This window comes from Jaculus jaculus, chromosome 15, assembly GCF_020740685.1.
Source record: "Jaculus jaculus isolate mJacJac1 chromosome 15, mJacJac1.mat.Y.cur, whole genome shotgun sequence".
Lineage (NCBI taxonomy): Eukaryota > Metazoa > Chordata > Mammalia > Rodentia > Dipodidae > Jaculus > Jaculus jaculus.
The window spans coordinates 23,486,492-23,508,864 of NC_059116.1; the positions used below are offsets into that span (position 1 = coordinate 23,486,492).

Consider the following 22,373-nt stretch of genomic DNA (forward strand, 5'->3'; position numbering starts at 1 on the left):
CTTGCTTATATGTATCTACCAGAAGTTTATAACAATGGACTCCTGCTATCCCTGACACATGTCCACCCCTCCCACTAGAACTCTGAATTATTTTCCTGGAGGCTACAACATTCTGAGTAGTTTGTTGGGAGGTGGGGATTACTCACCCAGTATACTGAGCCGCTGCAGCACGTTGGGCTAGCCTTTGATGCAGACTGGTCAGACAGGTTCTGGATCTACAGAAGAACCAGTTTAACTGGCCTGTTATGCCAACATATTCTGGTTGGATTCCATGTTCCACAGACGGTAGAAAACCTGCCCAGCAAGTTAAATGAAAGGCATATTAGGTTATCCATTGCACACACTATATAGCTTAGATGCAGCAGAACGCTTCCAGCAGTGTCTAACCAACTCTGGTGTGGTCCAGAGAGGTGGTGTCCACTGGTCCAACATCTGAGTTCATAGCTTCAGGGAAAGTAGCGCCAGAAATATCTCCTGCTTTTGACCAAGAGCAGGCACTTTCTAAATAAATTGAAGGGTAAGTTAATTTTCAATACATTTTTTTGTCAATTTTCTAATGCATCTTTATAAAGTTAGATGTTTAAGGAGGCGTGTACTGTTCTTCTCTATAGAGCTGGTTAGATACTGTTTTAGAAACCTTACATGCTGTTCATTGATCAGACAGAGTTATTTGGTATACAATATATTCCTGCTATACTTTCTTGTAACTTGATTATAGGTACTGTCATTGAAAAAGCTGTGTTGAATGATTTTGCTAAATGAATTTCACATAGTCAGGATCCATCTTCAGCCATCTACGCCTGGGGTAATAAATATCTACTATTACGTTTTACAGGCTATTGCTATATGGTAACAACCTCATATGGTCAATCTAATTGTAGATAAAAATAATAATTGTTTTTTTTAAGGCAAAAGGAAAAAAAAAGTACTATCCTGCTTGGTGATCCTAAGTACTTGAGAGGAACAATTCACAGCAAGAATTGAGGAGGGTGAAAAACAAAGATTGTGGAATCTGGTAACTGATTAACTATTGGAGCTCTAAAGCACTTGCTGAGCTGAATAGAAAGGAATGAAGACAGGTTTTGTCATGCCTGTTAGGTCTGAAAACCTTTTCGGTTCAAGAATCCTTGCATCTTCCTTTCACTTGTATTTAAAAATATTTCCTTTATCTCTTTTTCATTGATCTAATTAAGTTACCCGAGTGGTTTGTGTCATTTAGAAAGTTACCAATCCCATTAGAATTTTTTTTTAAGCATACCACATGCCCCCTTAGGTATCAGTACTTATAGACCCAGCAGGATGCATACATTTTCTGGGGAATTTAGCATAACAGCGGACGTGTGAATTTATCTAGGAATTATACATATCTATATATATATAGATAGATAGATATCTATATATATAATTATATATATGTAAAATTATATATATAGATATATATCAGATTTACATTGAATACTTTTTGCGTCTAGAGCTATCTATAGATCATCTTGATAGGCATTTGCCTGAAACTGGGTAGGATTAATGCACCTTTTCAACACCCCTTAGTATTCCCAGATTGTCATCATGTTCAAATACAAAACTATAATAAGTTTCCTTAAGATGCCAATAAAAATTTAATAAGTAAACATTCACATGAGGCTTGATTTTTTTGCAGGAGAAACTTTGAGATGCTTCCTGTATAAAACTCCTGGTAATTCAGTTAAGCTTCTGAAAAGCTGGGGCAGAACAGCTGCAAAAGGAATGTGCTGACTCAGCACACCAATGTTAATTTTACTCAGCATAAATTGGATTCTGACAAGTTTTTGACAATATAAGCCAAAACTTTCAGTTGCTTGAAATTTCTTTTTTTTTTTCCACTTAGTTTTCAGGTAAAATATAGATTATACATCTATAGAGTATATTGTTGATGTTTCTGGTAATTTATATTGTACAGTAACTAAAAATTTTAAACTATATTCTTTAAAATATAGAGCTTATTATTTCAAAGTTGACTTGATTCTTTCAATATTTTCAATGTTTATGGCTTTGAGGAGAGCTATTTAGGAGCTAAATACATAGTTTACATGAAATCTATGGGTAAAACTCTACTTGCATTTTGAAAGGAGATTTTTCTTTTTTACCTTTTTTGTGTGTGTATGTGTGTGTATGAAATGGGGATTGTGCTATGTGGCCTTGAACTAATAGCAATCTTCCTGCCTCCCAAGTGCTGGTATTACAGGCATGCACCACCACCAAGTTTGTTAGGTCCTAGCAAATATGACTTTTATGTACTTTAAACAGATCCTTCAAATTTAACACATTGTGTTTTAACTAAGATTAAAGATACAAATTTACTATACAAATTAGGATGCATTCCCATGTTTATAGCTACCCTTTTTTTAAAAATATTTTTTGTTCATTTTTTATTTATTTGAGAGTGACAGACACAGAAAGAAAGACAGATAAAGGGAGAGAGAGAGAATGGGTGCACCAGGGCTTCCAGCCTCTGCAAACGAACTCCAGACGCGTGCGCCCCCTTGTGCATCTGGCTAACGTGGGACCTGGGGAACCGAGCCTCAAACAGGGGTCCTTAGGCTTCACAGGCAAGCGCTTAACCGCTAAGCCATCTCTCCAGCCCTGTAGCTACCCTTTTTTTTTTTTTTGTCAACTATTCTAGCTTTCTTAAGAACAGTCCCTCCTTCCTTTTGCATTGTCTTTGTTTTTTACTAAAAGCACTTATAGTCATATTTTTGAGCTAGGACTTTTAAAGAATGACTAATGAATTCAACTTTTCCATTTCGAGTTGCAAAGTAAAATGTGCAAAAATGCCACCAAGTCCCTAACTGTATAACCTAAGAACAGAACTGGGACCAGAACATCCGGGTTCCTGAAAGCTAGTTTTGTCACTACCCTACTTTGACTCTCCTAACTACTACATGAAATCTAATCTATGTCTTCTCGAGTATTTGTGAAAAGGTAAAATTACAAATAGTTACGTTAATAGGGCTGGAGAGATGGCTTAGTAGTTAAGGCACTTGACTGCAAAGCCAAAGGACCTGGGTTCTATTCCCCAGGATCCATGTAAAGCCAGATGCACAAGGTGGCGCATACATCTAGAATTCGTTTGCAGTGGCTAGAGGCCCTGGTGCACCCATTCTCTCCCTCTCTCTCTCTCTCTCTCTCTCTCTCTCTCTCTCTTTCTCTCTCTCTCTCTCTCTCTCTCTAATGAATAAATAAAAATAAAATATAAAAACTAGTTAAGTTAATGAATTTTCAGTGAACTAGGAAATAGCTTTTATGTTTGAATCCACATTATTGTGGACAAACATTTGAGGTGCAGTGGCTGAATTTATGAGTATGCCCAGATAATGGAGATGACTGTCACTTCAAACGCTAGCCTCTTAATGCCACCATACAATTTTCATCTCAAACTGATAACAAGGCTTCGTAGTCTATTCATTTTGTATCATTTTGGCCATTCTTGCCCCTCCCTTGTTTATTTATTTATTTTTTTTCTCAAGGTATGGTCCCGCTCTAGTCCAGGCTGGCTTGGAATTAATTCACTATGTAGGCTCAGACTAGCCTTGAGCTCACATTGATCCTCCTACCTCTGCCTTCCAAATGCTGGGATTAAAGGCATTTGCTACCACACTGGGGGCTAATCTTGTTAAATTCAAAAAGTCAAGGCTGAGGAGATTGCTCAGTGGTTAAGGGAGCTTCTCATAAAGCTGCCAGCCTGGGTTCAATTCCCTAGCACGCATGTAAACCAGATGCACAACGTGGTGCATGTAACTGGGTTCATTTGCAATGGCAAAAGGCCATGGAACACCTACACTTAATCTGTGTGTGTGTGTGTGTGTGTGTGTGTGTGTGTGTGTGTGTGTGAAATAAGTAAGGAAATAAATAAATTTTTTTTTAAATTTTAAATCTGACATTTAGGCTGAGGTGTACATCAGTAATAGAGCATTTGCCCTGCATTCAATCTCAATTCCTAACACCATAAAAAAAAAAAAAAAATCAGGCCACGCCTGGTGGCACACTCCTTTAATTCCAGCACTTGGGAGACAGAGGTAGGAGGATCACTGTGAGTTTGAGGCCACCCTGAGACTACATAGTGAATTCCAGATCAACCTGGACCAGAGTGAGACCCTACCTTGAAGAAAAAAAAAAAAAAGGGTATTTATTTTCTTGTCCCCATCCCAGCCCCTCCCCAAGGAAGGGTTTCACTGTAGCCCAGGCTGACCTGGAATTCATTTTGTAACTCTAGGCTGGCCTCAAACTCATGGCAATCCTGCTCCCTCTGTTAAAAGGTAATTTGAAAACACTTTACTAAGATGATTAAAGAAGTAAATACATTTTTACAATTCAGTTTTCAGTCATCTATACTAATGCACAGAAGAGTGATATGGATAATGCAAATACTCTAATTCAATACCCGACATGCAGTGATGTATCTGAGTTTTTCAAAGGTTATTTTGTATCTGCTCTCCCATATGACATAAATTAGCTGTCTAAGCACTTCTATATGCTCTAAGAACTTTGTTTTCTGCTACGGGTTGAATTCTTTCTTCAGAGTTCTAGAATGAGTTGTTGTTTTTTTTTCTCTCCAAGATTACCTTTTGAATAAAACTTATTTATAGGTTAGTATTAAATTATATTCTACTCTCTTCATAGTAAATAATAGAGGGGCGTCCAAGTTCAAACTATATTGGCTGTAAAGTTTTCTACACTAAAATTTGGCAGTTTCTAAAGATACATGTCTCAGATTAATTAAGGGACAGAGCAATGAATAAAGATCACACAGGAGCTAGCTCTGAAATGGATTGGTCAGAACGGAGTTCAGACTACTGTGACAAACCTTTTAAGGCTGGCTCAATTGACACATCTCCCAGTGAATGAAAAGTAGAGAACTGTTGAGGATTTAATGCTAGGGTCTAGGGAGATGGCTCAGTGGTTTAACATAGTCACTTACAAAGACGGCTGCCCTGAGTTCAATTTCCTAGCCATCTACATAAAGGTAGATGCAAAAATGCAAGCTGCCAGGTGTGGTGGAGCACGCCTTTAATCCCAGCACTCAGAAGGCAGAGGTAGGAGGATCGCTGTGAGTTCAAGGCCACCCTGAGACTCCACAGTGAATTCCAGGTCAGCCTGGGCTAGTGAAACCCTACCTCGAAAACAAAACAAAACAAACAAAAAAAAAAAAGCAAGCATCTGGCATTCATTTTCAGCTACAAGAAATCCTGGTGCACCCCCCCACACACACACACACATGCATAAGTAAATAAGTAAATAAAAGGTAGTTAATACTAGAGCCAACTAAAAAAATCAGTAACACGAACTAATCTTTTGTTTTAATATTGACTTATTTACAAGTAGTGACAGACTGAAAGAAGAGAGAATGGGCATGCCAGGGCCTCTAGCTGCTGTAATCAAACTCCAGATGCATACGCCACCTTGTGCATCTGGCTTTATGTGAGTACTGGGGAAATGGAACTGGGGTCATTAGGCTTTGCAAGCAAATGCCTTAACCATTGAACAGTCTCTCTCCAGCCCCATAAATTGATTTTATAAGGTCTTTTAATAAACTGTAAAGTCCAGAAAGATGCTTAGTTTTTGTATAAATAAGCTTTCTGATGTTGTAATTTGAATTTATATCCATGAGTGAATGTTCTTTGTTTATGAGGTTGTACAGCTTATATATATATGGTATGCTAAAAGACCAAACCCCCACTTCACCAATATAACCCATTAACTATATACTCATGTCAAAATCCCTTTATTGGGCTGGAGGGATGGCTTAGTGATTAAGGGGTTTGCCTGCAAAGCCAAAGGACCCAGGTTCGATTCCCCAAGACCCATGTTAGCCAGATGCATAAGGGGGCACACGCATCTGGAGTTCATTTACAGTGACTAGAGGGCCTGGCATGCCCGTTTTCTCTCTCTCTCCTTTCTCTGTCAAATAAATAAAAATAAAATATTTTAAAAATCATTTTATTAAGAACATAATTTGGCTGGGTGTTGTGGCACACACCTTTGGTTAAAGCACTTGTTTACAAAGCCTGCAGGCCTGGATTTAATTCCCCAGTACCTATGTAAAGCCAGATGTGGTACAAAGTGGCACATGCACCTGGAGTTGGTTTGCAGTGGCAAGAGGCCCTGTTGTGCCCATTCTCTCTCTCCTTCCTTCTATGCTCACACATATAAAAACATATTTTTAAAAAGAAAATAAAATGCTTATATTGCTATCTAATTTATATAATTCACGACTAACAACTACACTTGCTATGAGTCCAAAACAAATGAGGAAACAGAGATATAGACAGCTTCAAAAGTAACAAGAGGGCTGGGAAGATTGCTTAGTAGTTAAGGTGTCTGCCTGCAAGCCAAAGGACCCAGGTTCAATCTCCCAGGACCCACATAAACCAGATGAACAAGGTGTCACATGCATCTGGAGTTCATTTGCAGTAGTTTGAGGCCCGAGTATGCCCATTCTCTCTTTCTCACTCACTCCCTCTCTCTGTGCTTCTCTCTCAAAAAAATAAAATTTTAAAAAATTAAAAAGTAACAAGAGGGATGGAGAGATGGCTTAGAGGTTAAGTGCTTGCCTACAAAGCCTAAGGACCCAGATTTGATTCCCCAGGACCCACATAAACCAGATATACAAGGTAGAACATGCATCTGAAGTTCGTTTGCAATGGCTGGAGGTCCTGGAGTGCCCTTTCTTTCTCTCTGTGCCTCTCTCTCAAATAAATAAAATTAAATTTTTTAAAAGTAACAAGAAAACCATATTTTGGACATCACGTACTAGTGATAAATATGGCCTTTCAATCCAGCCCATTAACATAGTGAGAAAAATAACTTCAATGCACATGTTCTGTGCAACCTGGGTCAGCATCACTGTCCTTATAAACTACTGTGTACAACCAATCTGTCCCCTCCATGGACATAAACTTTCAACATTTTTTAATTAATTAATTTATTTATTTTGGTTTTTGAGGTAGGGTCTCGCACTAGCCCAGGCTGACCTGGAAATCACTATGTAGTCTCAGGGTGGCCTTGAACTCATGGCTATACTCCTACTTCTGCCTCCCAAATGCTGGGATTAAAGGCATGCGCCACCATGCCTGTCAACTTTTAACATTTAAAATTTCCCCTATTGCTAAAAATACAGTGCAATGGAAATTTATAGCTTCCTTTTTATCTCTTCGTTTATGTCCTTCACAGAAAGTAGAGCCTGAGTTTTTGGTTTATTTACCAGCTCTTTATTTGCGAAATCATCTCAGAAACAGGAATGAGGGATTAGGTAAAGAAAATAGGGAACAGCCCATGCAAGATGCACTCTTGAGTTCATCCCCACTTCAAACAAATAAGCTAGCACATTCTTAGAAGCCATAAAACTACCCCAGAATTTCCTGCCATAGGACAAAAGAGGCGCACATACACGTACCAGTCCTGACTTCTTTCTGTTAACAGTGGCCTCACAAACTGTTAATTTCTTATACCTTCAAGTTCTGTATTTGTTTCCACTAGCTTCAGAGAAGGCCCTTGGTCAGAAAATCAGGCTGTCAGGTTTCACCTACATCAATCTGGTTGTCACTTTCATACCTAGGACAGGCAGGGCTCCCAAAGTGTCCAATATATTATGGGATGAATTATGATCGAATTACTTTGTCTTGGGCTGGAGAGATGGCTTAGTGGTTAAGGCATTTGCCTGCAAAGCCAAAGGACCCAGGTTCGATTCCCTAGGACCTATGTAAGCCAGCTGCACAAGGTGGCACATATGTGTGGAGTTTGTTTGCAGCGGCTGGATGCCTGGAGTGCCTATTCTCTCTCTATCTGCCCCCCCACAACCCCTCTCTTTTCTCTCTCAAAAAACTTAATAAAACTAAATATTTAAAAAATTGCTTTTCCTTTAGTTTTACCAATATGATCTTAAAGCACAATACAACTAAATAGGTTTTCTGTGTTAGGAGTATAGCAATTTCAAGTGGAAAGGAGCTTTCACCTAATTTTGCCTGACATATTTGATCCATTCCCACAAAACCTGAGAAGCATGGACACCCGATCTCCCGTGAGAATGGTGTTTCCTAATCAGCTACAATCTATTTCCTGAATTTGGTTGCCAATTTAAAGGGCCATATAGTAGCAAAAGGCACAGTATGTGCTCTATACCTAGTATTGATCCAAAGACTTAACTTCACCCTGGTAAAATTATAGCAAAAACAAATTGACTACATTGGACCCTCAAGTAACATTTTTTTTTTCATTATAGTGAAACACGGAATTTTGAGTAGTACAAGTTTGCTTTGGAATGTGTCCAAGAGAGTCTGATTACAAGAAGTAATTCATTATAACCTCTAATGTGATCCTGGAATTTGGCTCTGAAGAATTCATTATACAAAGTCAAGCAGATTAAAAATGGAAAAACTGAGTAGCCAGTCATGTGCTTCAATTAAGCAAAGGCCAGAATGTTTTGTGTAATGCATAAACTTAATTTAGAGAATGGGAAGGAGATGAGGGGTGTGGTGGCTCACGCTTGCAATCTCAGCACTTGGGATGCTGAGGAAGGAGGACTATTGTGTGTTTGAAGCCAGCCTGAGCCACCATGTGGCACATTTTTTTTTTTAAAGGGATATTTGGGGTGGGGCAGGCTAGAGAGATGGCTTAGCAGTTAAGGCACTTGCCTGCAAAGCCTAAAGACCCAGGTTCAATTCCCTAGTGCTCATGTAAGCCAGATGCACAGATGTACAAAGTGGCTCATGCTTCTGGAGTTCTAGAGGCCCTGCTGCACCTCTCTTTCTCTTATTCTCAAATAAGTAAACAAAATATTTTTTAAAAGAATATTTTTTTTTTACTTGAGATAGAGACAGAAAGAAAGAGGCAGAGATAGAGTATGGGCACACCAGGACTTCCTGCCACTGTAAAACAACTGCAGATACATGTGCCACTTTGTGTATCTGGCTTTACGTCAGTACTAGAGAATTGAACCCATACACACACATATATATATGATTACCTGAAGTTAAAAAAATAACTCTCTCTTCAGTGGTTAAAGTAGCTAATGAGCTGAATTAGGGAACAGTAGGAAAAATGAAGAGTGTACATCAAATAAAAAGAAGTGGGAACACACACTGCTGAATAAAGCCCAATAATAACAGATACTGGTTTTCTTTATTTGTAAAAATATATTTATTTATTTATTTATTTAACAGAAAGAAAGAGGAAGAGAGAGTGGGAGTGACAGAAAAAGGGAATTGGTGTGCCAGGGCCTCCAGTCACTGTAAATGAACTCCAGATGCATGTGCCACCTTGTGCATCTGGCTTATGTGGGTCCTGGGGAATTGAACCTGGGTCCTTTGGTTTTGTAGGCAAGTGCCTTAACTGCTAAGCCTTCCTTTGAGCCCCCTTTTTTAAAAAAATTTTTTTTAACAATTTTAAATTTTTATTTTTAATTTTTAAAAAATATTTGCGGGCTGGAGAGATGGCTTAGCGGTTAAGCGCTTGCCTGTGAAGCCTAAGAACCCTGGTTTGAGGCTCGGTTCCCCAGGTCCCACGTTAGCCAGATGCACAAGGGGGTGCACGCGTCTGGAGTTCGTTTGCAGAGGCTGGAAGCCCTGGTGCACCCATTCTCTCTCTCTCCCTCTACCTGTCTTTCTCTCTGTGTCTGTCACTCTCAAATAAATAAATAAAAAATTTAAAAACAAAATATTTGCTTATTTTTCAGCAACTGTTTTAAAGGGAGGAATAAAACATCTCAGGTCTCTACTGTATTAGCTAGAATAAAAGATTCTAATATTTATATCACTATTCTCTTTCTTGGTCTTGAAGCCAGAAAGGTCATATATCATTATTAAATAAATAATTTATGATAAGCACCAATTCCTGAAATAAATGGTTTCTACTTTCTCTATAATTTTGTTTCGGAACTAATTTTTGAATCTCTTAGGATATCATGGAAATAGTAACAACCACGATACTGCCTGCTTTTTATTTAAACTTCATTGTGTAAATCAAATAAGACAATATATGTTCAAATGCTTCAGTCATAATTTAAATCCCTTCTATATAAATCTCTAACAAATCGCATAGCGATTCATCCATTTCTCTACAACTGAAGTTATTAACTTTATAACTTCAGTAATTGGAGAATGTCTCTGACTAGCTCTAGTTCAGAAATCTACTAACAAAACAGTTTCTTATGCTCTGTTACAATGCAATAGATGATTGGGCTTTTAATCTTAATCCTTTTACGAATTCTGTGACATACTCAACGTCTGTGTTATCTTTATTTTGTTGATAACCAAAGAAACAAAACAAACCGAAGTTACAAATACAGTGATGTTCTTGGGCCTTCCAGAGTGTGTGCATTCTGCCTGAAGGGCCTCTGCCACCCTGCTCCCAGTAGTCAAGTTTCTTCAAACTTCTCTGAAGTCTTCTTTAAGGAATTTTAAATTTCATCCTTGTTGCAGTCCTGTTCGCATTGCTGGTAGAAATCACCCAACCAAGAGCAGCTTCTGGGAAAAAGAGATTTATTTTGGCTTATAGGCTCGAGGGGAAGCTCCACGATGGCAGGGAAAAACGATGGCATGAGCAGAGGGTGGACATCACCCCCTGGCCAACGTAAGGTGGAACACAGCAACAGGAGGGTGTGCCAAACACTGGCAAGGGAAAACTGGCTTTAATACCCACAAGCCAGCCCTCAACAATACACTCCCTCCAGGAGGCGTTAATTCCCAAATCTCCATCAGCTGGGAACCTAGCATTCAGAACACCTAAGTTTATGGGGAACACCTGAATCAAACCACCACAATCCTTATAACAACCACTTTGGGTAAAATAAATATTAATAGTGTCATTTATTTTTCAGCTGAGGAAATAAGTCTTGCTTGCTTAGACAATATTCAAATAAATCACAGAAAGGGCCAGAATTTAAAGACTGGTCTTAAACTCAGCTCAAGACTCCTTGGAGCCAGGTGTGGTGGCGCACGCCTTTAATCCCAGCACTCGGGAGGCAGAGGTAGGAGGATCACCATGAGTTCAAGGCCAACCTGAGACTACATAGTGAATTCCAGGTCAGCCTGGACTAGAGTGAGACTCTACCTGGAAAAAACAAAACTAAATAAAACTTTAAATCCAACTTTGATTATGGAACATGCTTTTCTTCCTTTTTCTCAACTTTTGGAACATTTTCTGATATGGTTCATTCTGAGATTATAGTATACGGCCCTTTGGTCTATTTTTTTTTTTTTTTTTTGAGACGGGGTCTTGCCACATAGCCAAAGCTGGCTTCCAGTTCATAATTCCCCTGCTTCAGCATCCCAAGTGACAGGTTTACAAATGTGCATCACCATGCTTGGCTCAATCTATTAACATTTCTGTTGTGCTTCATTTGGTTTTGGGTCTTACTCTGTAACCCAAAATGGCCTAGAACTCACTATGTAGCCCAGGCTCACAACAATCCTCCTGCCTGTGTGCTGAGGATGCAGATGTGAGCAACTTTTAACTCAGTACATGAAATAATCTACAACTCAGGTAATGAGAACCTGCCATAAACATTTCTGCAAATTTCATTAAATTACCTCTCCAATGTATAAACTTGTTAAAGAAAAGTAAAGCTGGGCGTGGCGATGCACACCTTTAATCCCAGCACTTGGGAGGCAGAGGTAGGAGGATCACTGTGAGTTTGAGGCCACCCTGAGACTACAGAGTTAATTCCAGGTCAGCCTGAGCCAGAGCCAAACCTTACCTTGAAAAAAAAAAGAAAGAAAGAAAGAAAGAAAAGAAAAATGCACATGTGACAGAACTCTTAAATTATTAGTGCAAAAAAGTCTAAAGTCTAAAAATAGAACCAGGCATTGTGGTAAACTTCTATAATCCCAGTACTTAGAAGGGGGAGGCAGGAGGATCAAAAGTTCAGGGTCATTCATCCTTGGCTACACATGAGTTCAAGCCAGCCTAGGCTAAATGAAACTCTGTCTCAAAAAAAAAAAAAAAAAAAGGTTTAGGACTGGAGAGATGGTTTGGCAGTTAAGGCGCTTCCCTGCAAAGCCTAAGGACCTAAGTTTGTTTCCCCAGAACCCACACAAGCCAAATGCACATAGTGGCACATGCATCTGGAGTTTGTTTGCAGTGGATAGAGGCCCTGGAGCACCCATTCTCTCTCTCTAAAATAAACAAATAAAAAGTATAAAAAAGGGACATAGAGGGCTGGAGAGATGGCTTAGCGGTTAAGCGCTTGCCTGTGAAGCCTAAGGACCCCGGTTCGAGGCTCGGTTCCCCAGGTCCCATGTTAGCCAGATGCACAAGGGGGCGCACGCGTCTGGAGTTCGTTTGCAGAGGCTGGAAGCCCTGGCGCGCCCATTCTCTCTCCCTCCCTCTATCTGCCTTTCTCTCTGTCTGTCGCTCTCAAATAAAAAAAAAAAAATTTTTTTTAAAAAAAAGGGACATAGAGATAGCTTAGTGGTTAAGTGCTTGCCTATGAAGCCTAAGGAACCCACTTCGAGGGTCAATTCCCCAGTACACACATAAGCCAGATGCACAAAGTGGTGCATGTGTCTGGAGTTTGGTTGCAGTGGCTGGAGGCCCTGGTGCACCCATTCTCTCTCTCTCTCTGCTTCTTTCTCTGTCTGTCACTCACAAATAAATAAATAAATAAAAATTAAATATATCTTTTAAAAAAATCTAAAAAGAAAAAAAGACAGAGCCAGGTGTACACAGCTTTAATCCCAGCACTCAGGTGGCAAAGGTAGGAGGACTGCCATGAGTTTGAGGTCTCCCTGAGACTACATAGGTCAGCCTGGGCCAGAGTGAGAACCTACCTCAAACCCCCCCGCCAAAAAAGAAGACCTTAAAATAATGAACAAGAATAGTTCAAAATAGATGCTTAACTGAGAGATCCCCGTTTATTTTCTTCTCAAGCGTGAGAGTAATTATGTTCTTCAGATTTAAAATTCCTATTTTGGCCAGGTGTGTTGGAACATGTTTATACTACCAGCACTTAGGAGACTAAGGCAGAAGATTGACAAGTAAAAGTCCAACCTGGGCTACAGAGGGTTTCAGGACAGCCTGAGCTGCACAGTAAGGCCCTATCTCCAAACAACAACCCCAAAAATCCTTTATGTAATCTGTTACAATGTAAAGCCTTCTGAAAGAAACAGAAAATTATACTAGAATTACCAAATAACCCTTAGGAATAATAATGTAAAGAGAGTTGAAATAGATAAAAATATTCCTAAACACAAGAAACCTTCTTGCTTTTTGTTTTTGTTTTTGTTTTTGAAGTAGGGTTTCACTCTAGCGCAAGCTGACCTGGAATTCACTATGTATTCTCAAGGTGGACTTGAACTCATGGTAATTTTCCTACCTCTGCATCCTGAGTGCTGGGATTAAAGGCGTGTGCCACCATGCCCGGGCTTTTTAAACTTTTTTATTGACAACTTCCATAATTACAGACAATAAACCATGCTAATTCCCTCCCCTACCCCGCCTTCCCCTTCACAAATCCACTCTCCATCATATCATCATATCATCTCTTAATTAATCTTGTATTTCAGTGTCACTTTTTCCTCCTATGATGAGGGTCTTGTGTGGGTAGTACCAAGTACTGCTAGGTTATGGATATCCAGGCCGTTTTGTATCTGGAAGATTGCATTGTAAGCAGCCCTGTCCTTTGTTTGGCTCTTACATTCTTTCTGTCACCTCTTCCACAATGGACCCCTGAGCCTTGAAAGGGGTGACCGAGAAGTCTCAGTGCTGAACACTCCTCTGTCACTTAAACCTTTCTGTTTTGTTGTTGTTTTGAGAGAGAGAGAGAGAGCAAGCAGGAGACAGAATTGGTGCACCAAGGCCTCCAGCCATGGCGATTTAATTCCAGATGCATGTGCCACCTTGTGAGTATGTGCAACCTTGTGCATCCGGCTTAGGTGGGATCTGGGGAGTCAAACATGGTTCCTTAGGCTTTGCAGGTAAGTGTCAACCCTAAACCATCTCTCCAACCCAGCCTTCCTATTTATTCAGAGTATATTTCAAATTCCTTACAGCTTCTGACTTATTATTTGTCATCCACATCAAGATATTTTTGAGTAAAAGGGAACCCTGTTAATAACTAAACTAGAACAATAAGCATTAACCAGGACTGTGGCTGGGAAGCCAGGGCATGTGGTCACCTTACATAATAAGCCCATTACAGCTTCAGTACCCTTAATGGCCCACAAAGAAGGTCACCAAGAGTGTAAAGTACAAAACATAATAATATTACTATCAAATTTTTGTACTCCTGATTACAACATAACTAAAACTAAAGTCTTGGCTAAAAGCCAGTCTCTGTTAAATGAGTGGGTAAATTTAAGGCGACTTTACAGCAATGTATTTTTATGGGGTAAAATGTGGCAAATCAATATTTTTATAAAATGTGCAATGACCAAATCAGAGCAATTAGCATTTCAGTCTCTCTTTTTTTTGTAAGTTTTGTTTTGCTTTGTTTTTTGAGGTAGGGATTCAATATAGCCCAGGCTGACCTGGAATTCACTATGTAGTCTCAGGGTGGCCTTGAACTAACAGTGATCCTCCTACCTCTGCCTCCCAAGTGCTGGGATTAAAGGTGTGTGCCACCACACCCAGCTTTGTAAGAATTTTTTTTTTAACTATTTGCAAGCAGAGTGAGACAGATAGAGAAAGAAGAGACAGATGGAGAGAATGGGCATGCTAGGGCCTCTAGCTACTGCAAACAAACTCCAGATGTATGCACCACTTTGTGCATCTGGCTTTACATGAGTACTATGGAATCAAACTCAGGTCATTAAGCTTTACAGGCAAGCGCCTTAACCACTGAGCAATCTCTCCCAGTCCCCCTCCTTTTTTTTTTTTTTTTTTTGAGGTAGGGTCCCATTCTAGCTCAGGCTGACCTGGAATTTACTATGTAGTCTCAGGGTGACCTCGAACTCATGGTGATCCTCCTACCTCTGCCTCCCTGTGCTGGGGTGGCCTAGCTCCACCCTCCTGTTTTTTTTTTTGTTTGTTTGTTTGGTTTTTTTGAGGTAGGGTCTCACTCTAGCCCTGGCTGACCTAGAATTCACTCTGTAGTTCCAGGCTGGCCTCAAACTCACACAGACCCTCCTACCTCTTCCTTGTGAGCGCTGTGATCAAAGGCATGCACCACCATGTCCAGACTCATTTTAGTCTCTTTATTTACTCATTTTTTTTTTGAGGTAGCCCAGGCTGACCTGAAATTCTCTCTGTAGTCTCAGGTTAGCCTCAAACTCACAGCAATCCTCCTACCTCACCCTCGAGTCCTGGGATTAAAGGCATGCACCACCATGCCTAGCTCATTTCAGTCTCTGTAAACATTCATTCTTTGTGCTAGGAACCTTCAAACTCCTCTCTTTTCTACCTCCCTCCCTTCTTTCCTCCCTCCCTCCTCCCTTTTTCCCAAAACATACTTTGATTTTATTTGTTCATTTGTTTGTGACACGGTTGCATTATGTAGCCCGGACTGGTCTTCACTCTCCTGCCTCAGCCCAGAGTGCTGGGATGACAGGTCTTACTACTATATGCAGCTACATTTTGGATCATTGAATTTACCTCTTTCCTACTTTCTTTTTTGAGGCAGGGTCTCATCTAGCCCAGGCTAACCAGGAACTCACTTTGTAGCTCCAGGCTGGCCTCAAACTCATCTACCTCTGCCATCCGAATGCTGGGATTACAGGTGTGTGCCACCATTGTGTGTGTGTGTGTGTGTGTGTGTGTGTGTGTGTGTGTGTGTAGGTATTTTTTTTTTTTTTTTTTGAGAGCATCTTTTTCTGGCTGGAATTCACCATTTATCTTAGGTTGGACTCTAAGTTTCTGATAATCCTTCTATCTCAGCTTTCCATGTACTGAGATTACAGGTTTATAGGTGTGAGCCAGTATACCTTGCTAACCTTTACTGTACTTATAAGCACTTAAACGAACATCCAAGACACCATCATAATAACAACACTGATGCTGACGTGCTGCATGCGTGTTAAATTTCTTTTCTTTTTTTTTTTTTTAATTATTTATTTGAGAGCGACAGACACAGAGAGAAAGACAGATAGAGGGAGAGAGAGAATGGGCGCGCCAGGGCTTCCAGCCTCTGCAAACGAACTCCAGATGCGTGCGCCCCCTTGTGCATCTGGCTAACGTGGGACCTGGGGAACCGAGCCTCGAACCGGGGTCCTTAGGCTTCACAGGCAAGCGCTTAACCGCTAAGCCATCTCTCCAGCCCAAATTTATTTTCTAAAATAATTATAAAACAGTTGACCCTGATTGTAATCTTGGCATTATGAACTCAAATCATAGACTAAGTATTTTGGCAGTTGGGGCAAGATCACTAAGATGTATATTGCCACCCACGAACAAACTGACCAATTCCTCTAGGCAATTCCTAAAACTTAAATCGAGTGTTTATTTAGGTTAACACAAATATGTACCGCTAACATACTTCTCTGTTCCTTTTCTGTCAACCTTTTGCTCTGTCCTTGACTGTACGTATTAACAGCTCACCCCAACTTACAAATACTGTGTGCTTATATTCGAGGTGCTGAAAGTTTTATGTAAATAATCATAACGGATTTAATTGCTAACTGAGGTTTTGAGCCTGGAGATACAGGCACTCAGTGGTGAGGAAGAGGAGGAGGAGAGGACATGGGCAGTGAAGATAGCCGAAAGGCCCAGCACAGCATAGGGAAGCAGTCTGAGACTGAGAATCAGATGCCAGTGTTGCATTCTCAGCTACATATTGACTCTGTACATGAACCACAACCCTTATTTGTTGATTCAATATTAATTTGTTCATTACATGCACTACGCCTGTGCTGTCCAAAACAGTAGTCACCAAGCCACTTGTGGCCAGTCTGAGATGTGCCCCTTAGGAAATAAAAACACTGGACCTTGATTACTTAGTATAAAAGTAGGGTGTGGACTGGAGAGATGGCTTAGCGGTTCAGCGTTTGCCTGTGAAGCCTAAGGACCCCGGTTCGAGGCTCGGTTCCCCAGGTCCCACGTTAGCCAGATGCACAAGGGGGCGCACGTGTCTGGAGTTCGTTTGCAGTGGCTGGTGCCCTGGAGTGCCCATTCTCTCTCTCTCCCTCTATCTGTCTTTCTCTCTGTGTCTGTCGCTCTCAAATAAATAAATAAATAATTTAAAAAAATTAAAAAAAAAAAGTAGGGTGCGATGGCACATGCCCCTCACACTTGAGCCATCTCCTCAGCCCCTTTCCTAGCACTTGGGAAGCTGAGGCAGGAGGATTTACAGTTTAAGGCCAGCTTCCATTACACAGTGAGTTCTAAGCCAGCCTGGGCTAAAATGTAGATGCTATCTCAAAAATAACTAAAATCTTAGTATGAAGAGAGTAATTAAAAGCTTCATTAATTTTTAATTGAGTACGTGTTGAGATACTAGAAATAAATTATATATAATAAATAAAACATTTCTAATTTCGTCTTTTTTATTTAAAAAAATATTTTCTGTAAAAGAGTCTGCTATTGTAGTCCAGGCTGACTTTGAACCATGTAGCCCACACTAGCCTTGAATTTGGGGAGTAATCTACCTATGTCAGCTTCCCAAGTACTGTGATTACAGGCATGAGTCACCATGTCCAGCCTTACTTGCATTTTTTTTTTTTTTTACTTTTTAATGTGGTTATTAAAAAAATTTAATTACATCTGTGGTTCTCTGGCATAGCACAGTGCTAAAACTCTGGCAAGAGCCTGAATAGCTAAGAAGTAAAAGAAAGTAGTCTGGAATCTAGGTACCCACAATCTAGTTGGAAAACATAAAAACTTTATTAAAATAATTATAATAGCATCAGTGCACTGATAAAAGTTATATTAGGGTCATGAGAGAATGAAGGGGGTTCAAGAAAGAAAGGGTGAAGAGAAAAGCTAGGTTAGAGTTGGGGATGTAGCTCACTGGCACAGTGCTTCCCTAGTGTACATGACGCCCTGGGTTCAAACACAAGTACTGCCAGAAATACTTGGTTAGTTTACTGGAAACAGACTACCTGAGCTGAGCCTTAAGGGATAAGTAGAAATGTGAGAAAAGGATTGCATGAGCCAAGACAAGAAAAGGAGCAAAGAATAAAGGATTTCCCCTGTCAATAAAGGAAAAGGGCAAAATGTAGAGTAGAGTATGCAGGGCTAAGGAAAGCTTCTGTGACATTTTGAAAGGGACCGAGCTGAATGTGGTGGCACACATCTTTGATCTCAGAATTCAGGAAGCAGAGGTAGGAGGATCCCTGTGGGTTTGAAGCTGGCCTGAGATGACATGGTGAATTCCAGGTCAGCATGGGCTACAGTGTGAGGCCCTACCTCAAGAAAAAAAAAAAAAAAAATAGATAGGCCAGACATGGTGGCGCACTTCTTTAATCCCTGCACGCAGGAGGCTGAGGTAGGAGGACTACCATGAGTTAGAGGCCAGCCTGGAGCTACAGAGAGAGTTCCAGGTCAGCTTGGGCTGGAATGAGATTCTGCCTTGAAAAAGAACCACAAAAAAAAAAAAAAAAAAGCAACTGAATTTGAGTTGCATTTTATCTGCAAAGTAGAATGTGGTCACGTCCAATTTACAGACTGAGAAAGGAAATTTTAGGAAGAGCATACCCTTTAGCTCATCTTATTTAATCTAGACTGGCTTTGCAGCCAAAATGAAAACACTATATAGAAAAGACAGAAGAATACACCGAAGGCTTGGAAGACAGCAAAGGAAACAAAAGAAGATGCATATGGCTATTTTAAGGATTAACTAAAGCCCTGCATGAGGTGTAATTTTAGTGTCATTAAACTAACCTGATATGTGACTTCCCTTCACAACACTTAGCTACCCCAACTGTCAGAATTAAACATACGCTGTAGAATCAAGAGTTACATTTGCAAATTGTTGAGTTAGATGACTTAAAAACAGACATAAAGTTCAAGGCCACCTTGAGACTACATAGTGAATTCCAAGTCAGCCTGAGCTGGAGCAAGACCCTACCTCAAAAAAAAAAAAACCTACATGAGCCCCCAAATTCTAAGAACCATACAGTTTTACTGATACTACACATTTTTTAAAAAAAGTTGTGGTTAAATATATATAGCATAGAATTTACTGTTTTAACCATTTCACCAAACAACTTTTAAAATATCTTTATTTGTAATCAGAGAGAGAGATTAAACATGCAGGCATACCAGGGCCTCTTGCCACTGTAAACTCTAGATGCACAGACACTTTATGCATCTTTCTTTATGTGGGTAATGGGGAACCAAACCCGGGCTGTCAGGCTTTGCAAGCAAGCACCTTTAACTGCTGAGCCATCTGTCCATCCCCTGACCACACAGTTTTTAAACTGAGCACCCTAACAGGTGGGCCTTTAATGGGTTGTAGGTGTACAGAAACATAGTGTTCCTAGCCTTGACCGTGGCAATGCTGGGTATGGGGTGGCTGGAGTTCCAATTTCTGTTGCCTCTGGATAGAAGTAGCTTTATTCTGTCACACAATACATAACACAGATACAGATGCTCCTCAGCTTATAATGGGGCTGAGTGCTGATAAACACATGGTGCCTTAAAACATTTTAAGTCAAAAATATCTTTAATAGGGCTAGGGATGTGTCTAAGTGGTATAGCATTTGCCTAGCATGCACAAGGCCCTGGGTTAAATCCCCTTCCCCCCCCCCCCCATACACGGTACAAAATAAAAAAATAAACAAGAAAAATCCTTCAATATATTTAGCCTACCAAACATCCTAGCCACATAGTATTCTGTACAGTTTTTGGTTTTTTTTTTCACCTCATGATCAAGTGACCAGCTGGGAGACACAGTTCATTGAGGCTACCCAGCATTGTAACAAATCTATGTTGCAGATCACTAGCCTGGGAAAAGATCAAAGCTTAGTTTCTACTGGACACATAATCACTTTCACACCGGTGTGAATAAAAAACATAAATCAGAACAACCCTGGGGACCACTGCTATTCATTTCCTATATATGTCCAAATTAAAAAGGGTTGGAACTAAAACTGGATGTGGTGGAGCATGCCTTTAATCCCAGCATTCGGGAGGCAGAGGTAGGAGGATCGCCATGAGTTCGAGGCCACCCTGAGACTCCATAGTGAATTCCAGGTCGGCCTGGACCAGAGTGAGACCCTACCTTGAAAAACTAAAAAAAAAAAAAAAAAGGGGGGGTTGGGACTAATGCACCAATGGGGAGTAGATGCTCCAAACTTTTCTGAATGTTAGCAAAGAGAAAGATTTAGATAGAGTGGATATGGAAAACAGAATAGTGGTAGTTTACATAAGTTTACATAAGACATTAGAGTCAGGTGTGGTATTGTATGCCTGTACTCCTATACTAGAGAGAAGTTCAAGGCTGACCTGAGCTGTGCTAGTAAGTTTGAGGCTGTGATAGGTTTCATGAGATTTTGTCTCAAAATAAAACAAAAAGAGAGAATGTAACATATTATGCAGGTGGTGGTAAAGATAGAGGGATGAAGGTATTTGGTAATAAATTTGATTGGATTTGGTGACGGATTTTTTGAGGAGGCTAAGGGGCAAGAAAGTATCCAGGTGTTCCTCTGGGCTCTGATTTGCATAAACACACTAGAGTTCTGTTTTGTTTTTGAGGCAGAGTCTGGTTATGGAGCCCAGCCTGGTTTCAATCTCACAATAATCCTCCTCTCTCAGCCTCTGAAAACTGGGATTATAGGCGTGCATCACCACACCCAGCTTCAAATAGCTTTTATTTAGAAAAACCTACTGTTATTTAAAAAAAATTAATTATTTATAAGCAGAGAGAGATAGAGGAAAGATGAGAGAGGGGAAGGAGAGAATATGAATGAGTACATATAGCAGCTGCCAATGAACTCGAGACACCTTGTTCCATTTTGTGCATCTGGCACCATTTGTGTACTGGGGAATCAAACCCAGGTCATCAGGTTTTGAAAGCATATTCCTCAGCCATTAATCCATCTTTCCAGCCCCCAAACTACTGCTCTTTTATTATGCTGTTAAATGATATACTGATCAGGCTTTCCATTTATGCCAAAAAGTCTAGTTCTGTTATCAACTGTGTAAGTTGAACTGCCAACTATCCTCTTTTGTTTTTCAAGGTAGGGTCTCGCTCTTGCCCAGGCTGACCTGAAATTCACTACGTAGTCTCAGGGTGGCCTTGAACTCATGGAGACCCTCCTATATCTGCCTCCCCAGTGCTGGGATTAAAGGCATGCGTCAACACCACCAGCTCCAATTATATTTATGTTGTACTAGAAATGGTACAGCTGGGTGCATAGCTTAGTGGTAAGAGTGTATGTGCTTGCCTGAGGGGGAAGTGACAGTCCTTTGTTATTTTTTTAATATTTATTATTTACTTGAGAAAGAGGCAGAGGGAGAGAGAATGGGCGTGCATAAATCCCCTTGGGTGTCCAGAGTACTTACCACTTAACATCTGAGATGAAGCCAGGCGTGGTGGTATACACCTTTAATCCCAGCACTCGGGTAGGAGGATCACTGTGAATTCGAGGCCACCCTGAGATTACATGGTGAATTCCAGGTCAACCTGGGCTAGAGTGAAACCTTACTTTGAAAAACAAAACAAAACAAACAAACAAAAAAGATCTGAAATGAATGGAAAAAATGCCTTTCATCTTCTATGATGTTTTTCGATATTATACAACTTTTATTTTGGAGAGGAGTCCTCAAGTTTTGCAGTGACAAATCCTGCCTCTTCTGGGATTATAGGCATGAGCCACTGCTCTTGGCACTACTCAACTTGAAAAACACTTTATTATCCCCTGGTCTTCCAGGTCTTATTGGCAATAAAGAAAACTGGTTTCAAAAGATGCTGTGGCCAGGTGTGGGGGCACAAGCCTTTAATCTCAGCACTTGGGGAGGGCGAGGTAGGAGGATCTCCATGAGTTCGAGGCCACCCTGAGACTACACAGTGAATTCCAGGTCAACCTGGGCTAGAGACCCTACCTCAAAAAAAAAAAAAAAAAAAACTGTGATTGTATTTATTTCAGAATTTGTTTGATATTTTTTTCCTGTTTATTGATAAGCTTCCATACTTACAGAAAATAGACTGTGATTATTCCCTCCCCTCCCCCACTTTCCCCTTCCCAGATCTACACTCCATCATATCCCCTCCCTTTCTCCATTAGTCTGTTTTATTTTGATGTCATCATCTTTCCCTTCTATTAGGAGGGCATTGTGAAGATAGCGCTAGGCACTGCGAGGTCATGGATCTCAAGGCTAATTTCTGTCTCATCAATACCACTGTAAACAGTCCTACCCTCCTTTCTGCTCTCACATTCTTTCTGCTACCTCTTCTGTAATGGACCCTGATCCTTGGAAGGTGTGATAGAGATGTTTTAGTGTTGAACATTCTTCTGTTATGCCTTCTC

General features: G+C 40.4%; 1 protein-coding gene across 1 annotated transcript in view; it reads left to right on the top strand.

The window, feature by feature from the left end:
* The first annotated feature begins 367 nt into the window (after positions 1–367).
* The window catches only part of Rbbp8 (RB binding protein 8, endonuclease), a 99,867-nt gene continuing 77,861 nt past the window's right edge, over positions 368–22,373 (top strand). Inside the window, exon 1 of the mRNA XM_045135148.1 lies at positions 368–517. The gene's annotated coding sequence lies outside the window, so the exon portion shown is untranslated. The remainder of the gene's footprint in view (positions 518–22,373) is intronic.